Source organism: Oxyura jamaicensis, chromosome 1 (assembly GCF_011077185.1).
Source record: "Oxyura jamaicensis isolate SHBP4307 breed ruddy duck chromosome 1, BPBGC_Ojam_1.0, whole genome shotgun sequence".
Classification (NCBI taxonomy): Eukaryota; Metazoa; Chordata; class Aves; order Anseriformes; family Anatidae; genus Oxyura; species Oxyura jamaicensis.
In genome coordinates, this window is record NC_048893.1 from 80,981,942 (window position 1) to 80,988,199 (window position 6,258).

The 6,258-nt window shown below is 48.2% G+C and overlaps 1 protein-coding gene across 1 annotated transcript in view; it reads right to left on the bottom strand.

The window, feature by feature from the left end:
• CD4 (CD4 molecule) overlaps positions 1 to 4,547 on the bottom strand; it is an 11,370-nt gene extending 6,823 nt beyond the window's left edge. Inside the window, exon 1 of the mRNA XM_035313929.1 lies at positions 4,349 to 4,547. The gene's annotated coding sequence lies outside the window, so the exon portion shown is untranslated. The remainder of the gene's footprint in view (positions 1 to 4,348) is intronic.
• Between the last annotated feature and the right edge of the window lie 1,711 nt (positions 4,548 to 6,258).

Here is a 6,258-nt window from a genome sequence, read left to right on the forward strand (position 1 = left end):
AAAGAAAGAAAGAAAGAAAGAAAGAAAGAAAGAAAGAAAGAAAGAAAAAGAAAGAAAACGGTAATATTTTAATACTACATTTATGTGTACTATGTGCAATATTAAGTAGAATATATTTCAGTAGAGGTTAATTTAATATTGAAATTAATTTGAATGACCAGAACACAGTAAACTATCAAAGAGAAGATGAAAACATCAGTGTTACGTTTACATGGAGGTCAGGTGTCTGACAATCCGACAGCTAGACAGATGAACACACATGAAAAATACAGGTACAAGAGCAAGACAGCAGCCATGTGCAGCATCAGAAGAGAAATAGAGGGCAAAGGCACAGTCAGAGAAAATTTGCAGCTTGCCTCGTACAAAGTAAAATAAAAGAAAATTTTAAAAAGCTATCCCCAGGGATATATTTGCATGAGCTACATCATCCTGAGACCATAGAGGAAACCTAGTCCTTGCTGCGAATAGTCACATCACCTGTCCCAGTGAGACCAGTAGGAAAAGCAAGCACCCACCCTGCTGTGATATCTACAAATTAACAGCATCAGTGCTGGGTTTCAAATATTTCAAGTTATTAAATTTTATATAAAACCTGGAAGTGATCAGGTAAGAATTAGCAAAGTTGCCGAGTCAGGTGCCACCATTTTATGTTGTATCATAAATTATCATAATACTATGTTGTATGGGAATCTCCATTTTCCTGTCATCTTATGGCTTCAGTCTGTTCTTCACCTTCTTTCTCTCTGGCTGTTGAACAAAACCCCACAACTAAAGCATGTGCCATAGTACTAGTGAACTCCTGAATCGCACAGTTTGGTAGGTGCAGGTTGAGGCACCTTTCATACATCATTCTGCTGTTTCTTCCCATGATTTCACGTATATATGTATATATTTATATATATCTCCATTCCTTTTCCATTCACACTAATCTTCATATGTCTGTGGCAGGTCTCTGCAACACGGTGATGACCACCTACGTGTTATGAGTCAGTGGGGAAAATGGGTTGCCTCCAGCTAGCGTTTCTTTCATACGCTTTCTCTCGCCCTGCTTACTTCTGCTTCTCATTCACGCCACTTGTCATTTTTTTCCGGCCTTTCTGCCTCCTCCTGTATCCCTCCGTGTCTGAGTGTGGGCAATGGTATTCAGGAGTTCACAGACCTCAGTGAGTAAGCCCGCTATGCCGACTTAGCAAGCGGGTCTCGTTAGCTGATGCCCGTAGCAGACCTGCAGCCTCCTTACAGGCAGCCCAGCTGTATCTTGTGGTGGTAGTCATAAATTAAGTGGTGTCAGGGAACGTCTCCAGGCACTGGAACATACCCACCAGCCCTGTTAAATCGCTAGAACATTTCCTGATGCGTTTTTGGCCCAGGACATCTCTACCCTTCCCAAGTGAATCCCAGGATCCATTTCAGTGTTGAGTTGGGCCAGCGACCACTCCCATTAGGCAGCTGGCACGTAGCCAGTTCATTCTGTAGGTTAAGTGAGTTTAATAGCTCAAACCATCTCATGCTACTCAGACTCTGTGCCAGAAACAGCCTGGGCACACCTGATTTATTAGCACGTCTAGCAAGGGAGGAGCAGGGCTCCCTCCCAAGTGAACATTGATTTCCATTTCATTTTAACTTCCCCCTCTTACTAAACTGCTTTAATTTCCTTCTTGACTTCTTTTAATGATCCCTGCCTCCCCAGGGGATGGGGAAAAAGAGAGCCGTGGCAGCAAGTGGATTCAGTGAGGGAGCGATGCCTGCAGGACCAAGCCCGGCCTGAAGAACATCTGCTGAGAGAGCCTCATGGGGTGGTGGCTGCAGAGAGCTGTCCCCCAGGCTGACACCAGCATGACACTGTAGGAAACCGAAATTAAAGAAAAAAAAAAAAGAAAAAGAAAAAAAAAAAAAAAACAGAAACCACTCCTCCTGCAGAGTAGGCCATCTCCTCCTCGGTACGTTTGTGAGCTGCTTTCATGCCTTGTGGTTTCCTTGTTTTCTCCCCTCGCCCTTGCTTGTGGCTGTGCTTTTGATCTTGCAGCAGCGGCAGCAGCAGCTCCACAGCAGGGCAGGGGCCTGCACCCAGGCTCCCACACCTCAGCCCCGGCTGCTGCAACCCGTTTCCCCTGTGGCTGCTGCCAGGCAAGGGCTGAGGGATGCAGCTGCCTCTCACGACTGTGCCTCAGTTTGGTGTGAATTTGGGGCTGTGGGGTGCAGCTGCTCAGTAGGGATCGTGTCGCTTCTTCTCCGTTTAAACATCTAAAGCAAAGCTGATCTGGCTCTTTTGCTAATCAGTGGTTCCCTTGAAAATGCTCATTAACATTAAGGCATGTGCGAGCACTAGACAGGGTAAGAGACCGAATGCAACAAAAATAGCCAGTGAAAGCAAAGAGATGACAGAATTGGAGGTCATTTCAAGGGATCCGTGGTCCCACTAAGCCCTGGAGCATGAACCAGCCCAGCTGTCACACAGCACAGATGAGGCCAGCTGTGACCCTGCCTTGATTTCTGCTCAAGTGCTCTGCCATGTAAGACAAGCAGTGACCCTTCATAGCTGCTCCCAGGAGGATTTGATCAAGCAGTGCCAGCTGCCTCCCCCCTACACCCCCCAAAGGAGAGGTCCCACCACCAGGATGGGACAGGGTGCCGAGGCCACCACGTGGGAACCATCCAAGTTTCATTGGATCCTCATGATCTGGCTGTGTGTCTGGACCCACATGGAGATCACCAGAAATGGCTCCATCTCTTCAGCCCAGCAGAGAGGAAAACAAGACCTCTCCCTGCATCACAGACATTTCAGCGTGCAATTTCTGAGCTTTTCCCTTCTGCCTAGCCCTGTTTCTTTCCTTCTAGCCCTCCTCCTTTTGGCTTTGCACGCGGTTTTTCATTCAGAAGTTCACAACTAAAGCTGAAGGGTGACTTTCAAGGAGGCTGTGACTAGCAAACAGCACAAAGATGTCCTCCAAAGACAGGCCCTCCGTTGCCTTCCATGCCACGTGCGCACACAGCATGTGGTCCAGGTATCACTGATGCAGCTACCAAAATAGGAACATGGAGATCTTACAGGCAGTCTACTCGATGTGCAGCCCGGGCTGGAGAAGGGTCTATATACAAGTTGATAACTTCAGCGCAGCAAGGCTGCGTATACCAGCCCCTTCAGAGCAAAAACATGCCCCTTATAAATGGGGTGACGAGGAGACGTTGTTCCCCCATGAATACACAGTCCTTGAGTGAGGCTGTGGCAGAAAGGGCATGTCTAAGAACAGTGAGCAGGAACAGGATGGTGATTTTGCTCAGTTTAGATGAGAAAAGTGCTGCTGCATCGCAGGCAGTTTGGGCAGCCATGTTTGTGAAACGCTGGGGAGGATGAAGAAAAAGTTTATGAACTGAATTGAGGATAACGTGCACAAGGGACGTAAGAGGACAGCGTATTTTATTGTGGAGAACATTAAGCAATAACCTGAGCTCAAATATAATGTACCATGCAGCGGAATATTTCGGGGTGGCTGACAAAGCTTGAGCAGAATTCACCATCTGAAAGATGAAAAATTTACCCAGAAATGAAACTCCACTTTTTAACAGTGCAGCAGCCCATGAGGGGGTAAAGCTTTTCTGGTGTCCTTAAATTGAAAGGACTCCTTTTTCTGCATGAGATACTGCTCACCCAGCCCTGAGCTAGTGGATTAGGCTGCATCTGCAGCCTGTGTTACGCAGTGAGCCAGGCAGATGAGATTATCAGAACAGACCTCCATCGTCTCGGTACGTACACATTTAAACAGGCTTCCCTAGTAAGCTAGATATTGGCATCCTTTTATTTTTTTATTTTTATTTTTTTATATTTTTTTTTAGAATACAGTTCACCTTCCTGGAGGGCATATGGAGAAGATGATAGCAAGTGGCAGCTGGTGGTGGAGGGCTGCTCCCCGGTGCATTTCCAGCCCTTGGGGATATGTGGTCATCAGTGACAAGCCCTTCTATAGGGCATTTCCCAGAACTGTCCCTATACATGTGTGTAAGAGATCTGTGAGATCCCCAATCTACAAGGCAGGTTGATCTTTTCGTGGCTCTTTTTTTTTTTTTTTTTTTTTTATCCCCCCCTTTCATGGAAAAATCCAGGCAGAATAACACTTCTTAGTTAATAATAAAAGGCCCTGGAGAACTGCACAGACAGAAGCATTAACATGTCAAAAGTTCAAGAAGGTTTTACATCAGAACTGAACGTGGGGCAAAGCCTATCCATTCCTCGTCCTGGCCGAAACAGCAACTCGTGTGAAATAGTAAAGTTTGTTACAACATAAAAAAAAACGAAAACAGATCAACCTCTCTTTTCAGAGAAAAAAAGAAAGAAAGAAAGTTTCCTTACCTCTTTTCCTCCCTCTCTGCCTGTGTGTTTCTGTCTCCTTGTGCTTGTCACCTGCCGTAAATGATCTGACGCAGCTACAACTGAAAGAAGAGAAGAATGAAGCTGATGTTCAGAAAGCCGCTCAACAGATGTTGGCCTTTGTCTCCTCCTCTTCAGCCAGAGCATCAGCAAGGTCTCGCTGCCAGCCCGGGTCCTGCTGGCATCTGTGAGCTTCTCTAGGTGGATGGTGACTTTCCAAATGCATGTGATCTCGCTGCTGGGTGTGAGCAGAACTGCAGACCATAACGGAAGGCTATGTACTGCGATGCCTGGGGAGAATGGGTGCGTAAAACAGAGAGAGCCTATTGGCCATAGGGCAGCTGGTGAGAGGCCATGACAGGGCTGAGACTGGAAAGCGAGCGGTTAGAAACCCGTTCTGCTCTACTGTCAAAGACAGCTTGCAAATTGATGTGTTAGCTGAGCAGATCCAGACCTCACCCAGGCCTCTAATGACCTGTAAAAGAAAGCTGACCTCTGTTTCCAAGCCTGTTGGTTGCAGTTCTGCTAAGAGGAACCATGTCCGAGGAGTGGGCCACGGGCCATCCCCCAGGGGATGCTCAGAGTGATAACAAAGCTGTGCCACCAGCCCAGCTGGGGCTTGGCCACCAGGCCTAGCGGTTTAGAAATGGCCAGGGTTAGTTAGGGCAGAGATAAGGGGGAGCCCTTGCGGGTGCGTGTGGGTCATCCGTCTGGAGTACAGCTGATTTGGGGTGAGTTTCTTTAACTTTGTTGTCTCTGGTAATCTATACCACTACTGAATCTCAGCTGTTTCCCTTCCCTGTAGGGTGGAGGAGGGGGGCTTTTGTGGTTTCCCACCCACATTTGGTGTCTATCCGAATCCCAGCCTCAGCCAAGACGACGGAAACCCACTGAGCCCCAGACACAGCTGAGATTTCATCTCTGTGCCACCCACTCTTCTCCTCCAAGCCATCACTTGCCCCTTTGTGTAGAGGATGGGGTTGAGAGACAGAACCAAGGCTCTGGAGGAGCAGGGGCAGCACTGAGGTTCATAAAGTAACACCAGGTGTAAAGAGAACACCACTGATCAAGCCTCAAGTGCAACAGCTGGTCCATTCGTCCTATCTTTGGAGAAATATGAAGTTGCCCCATCATGGGGACAGACCCACCTGAGAGAGGCAGAAACTTCCCAGTGGCCGGATCGAAGCTATGGAGCTGGCTGGGATGGGGTGGGTGAGAGCCTGGCCAGTGCCCAGAGTGTCTGAGAGCCTCATTCTGAGGCATTCTTTCCTGCAAGACCCTGCCACATCACTTCAGGATCTCTCAAATGCTCTCAGATGCCTGAGAACAGACGTGTCCCTTCTGGGCCTACCTGCCAGAGCAAGGCTGTCCTGGGGAAAATGGAGCTCAGCAAAGTCAGGCTGTGACTGTGGCATCTCAGGGCTTGGATGGGGCACTCCGGGGCATTGAGGTGCTGCTGCAGCTCGCACGTATTCTGGTTTGCATCTTGTTTCTCCAGCATGCTGTAATGCAGAAACCCCAGCTTGTTTTCAAACAGTTGGTTTATGTCACTGCAAATACCAGCCAGTAACAGCATACCCTGAAGGGGTCAGGCTTCCAAAGCACACTTGAACTCGCTGCCGGGTAGCAAGGAGAAGCAGGGCTGTGGTTATGAGGTGACAGAGCTGCAGGCCTGGCCCCACATAGACCTGTTCTCAATGCAAGGGGAGTTCAGAGCTGACACAGCAGTACGGTGAGCAGCCCTCGTCTGCCTTGCAGGTGCCTCTGGGGCTGGGGGTCACAGCATGCACCAACATGTTTGTATCGCTTTCATCCAAGCATCTCAAAGCACTTTGCAAGCATTAATTAAACATCAGAATCCAGGAGGGATGAATAATATTAGTCAGCCAGCC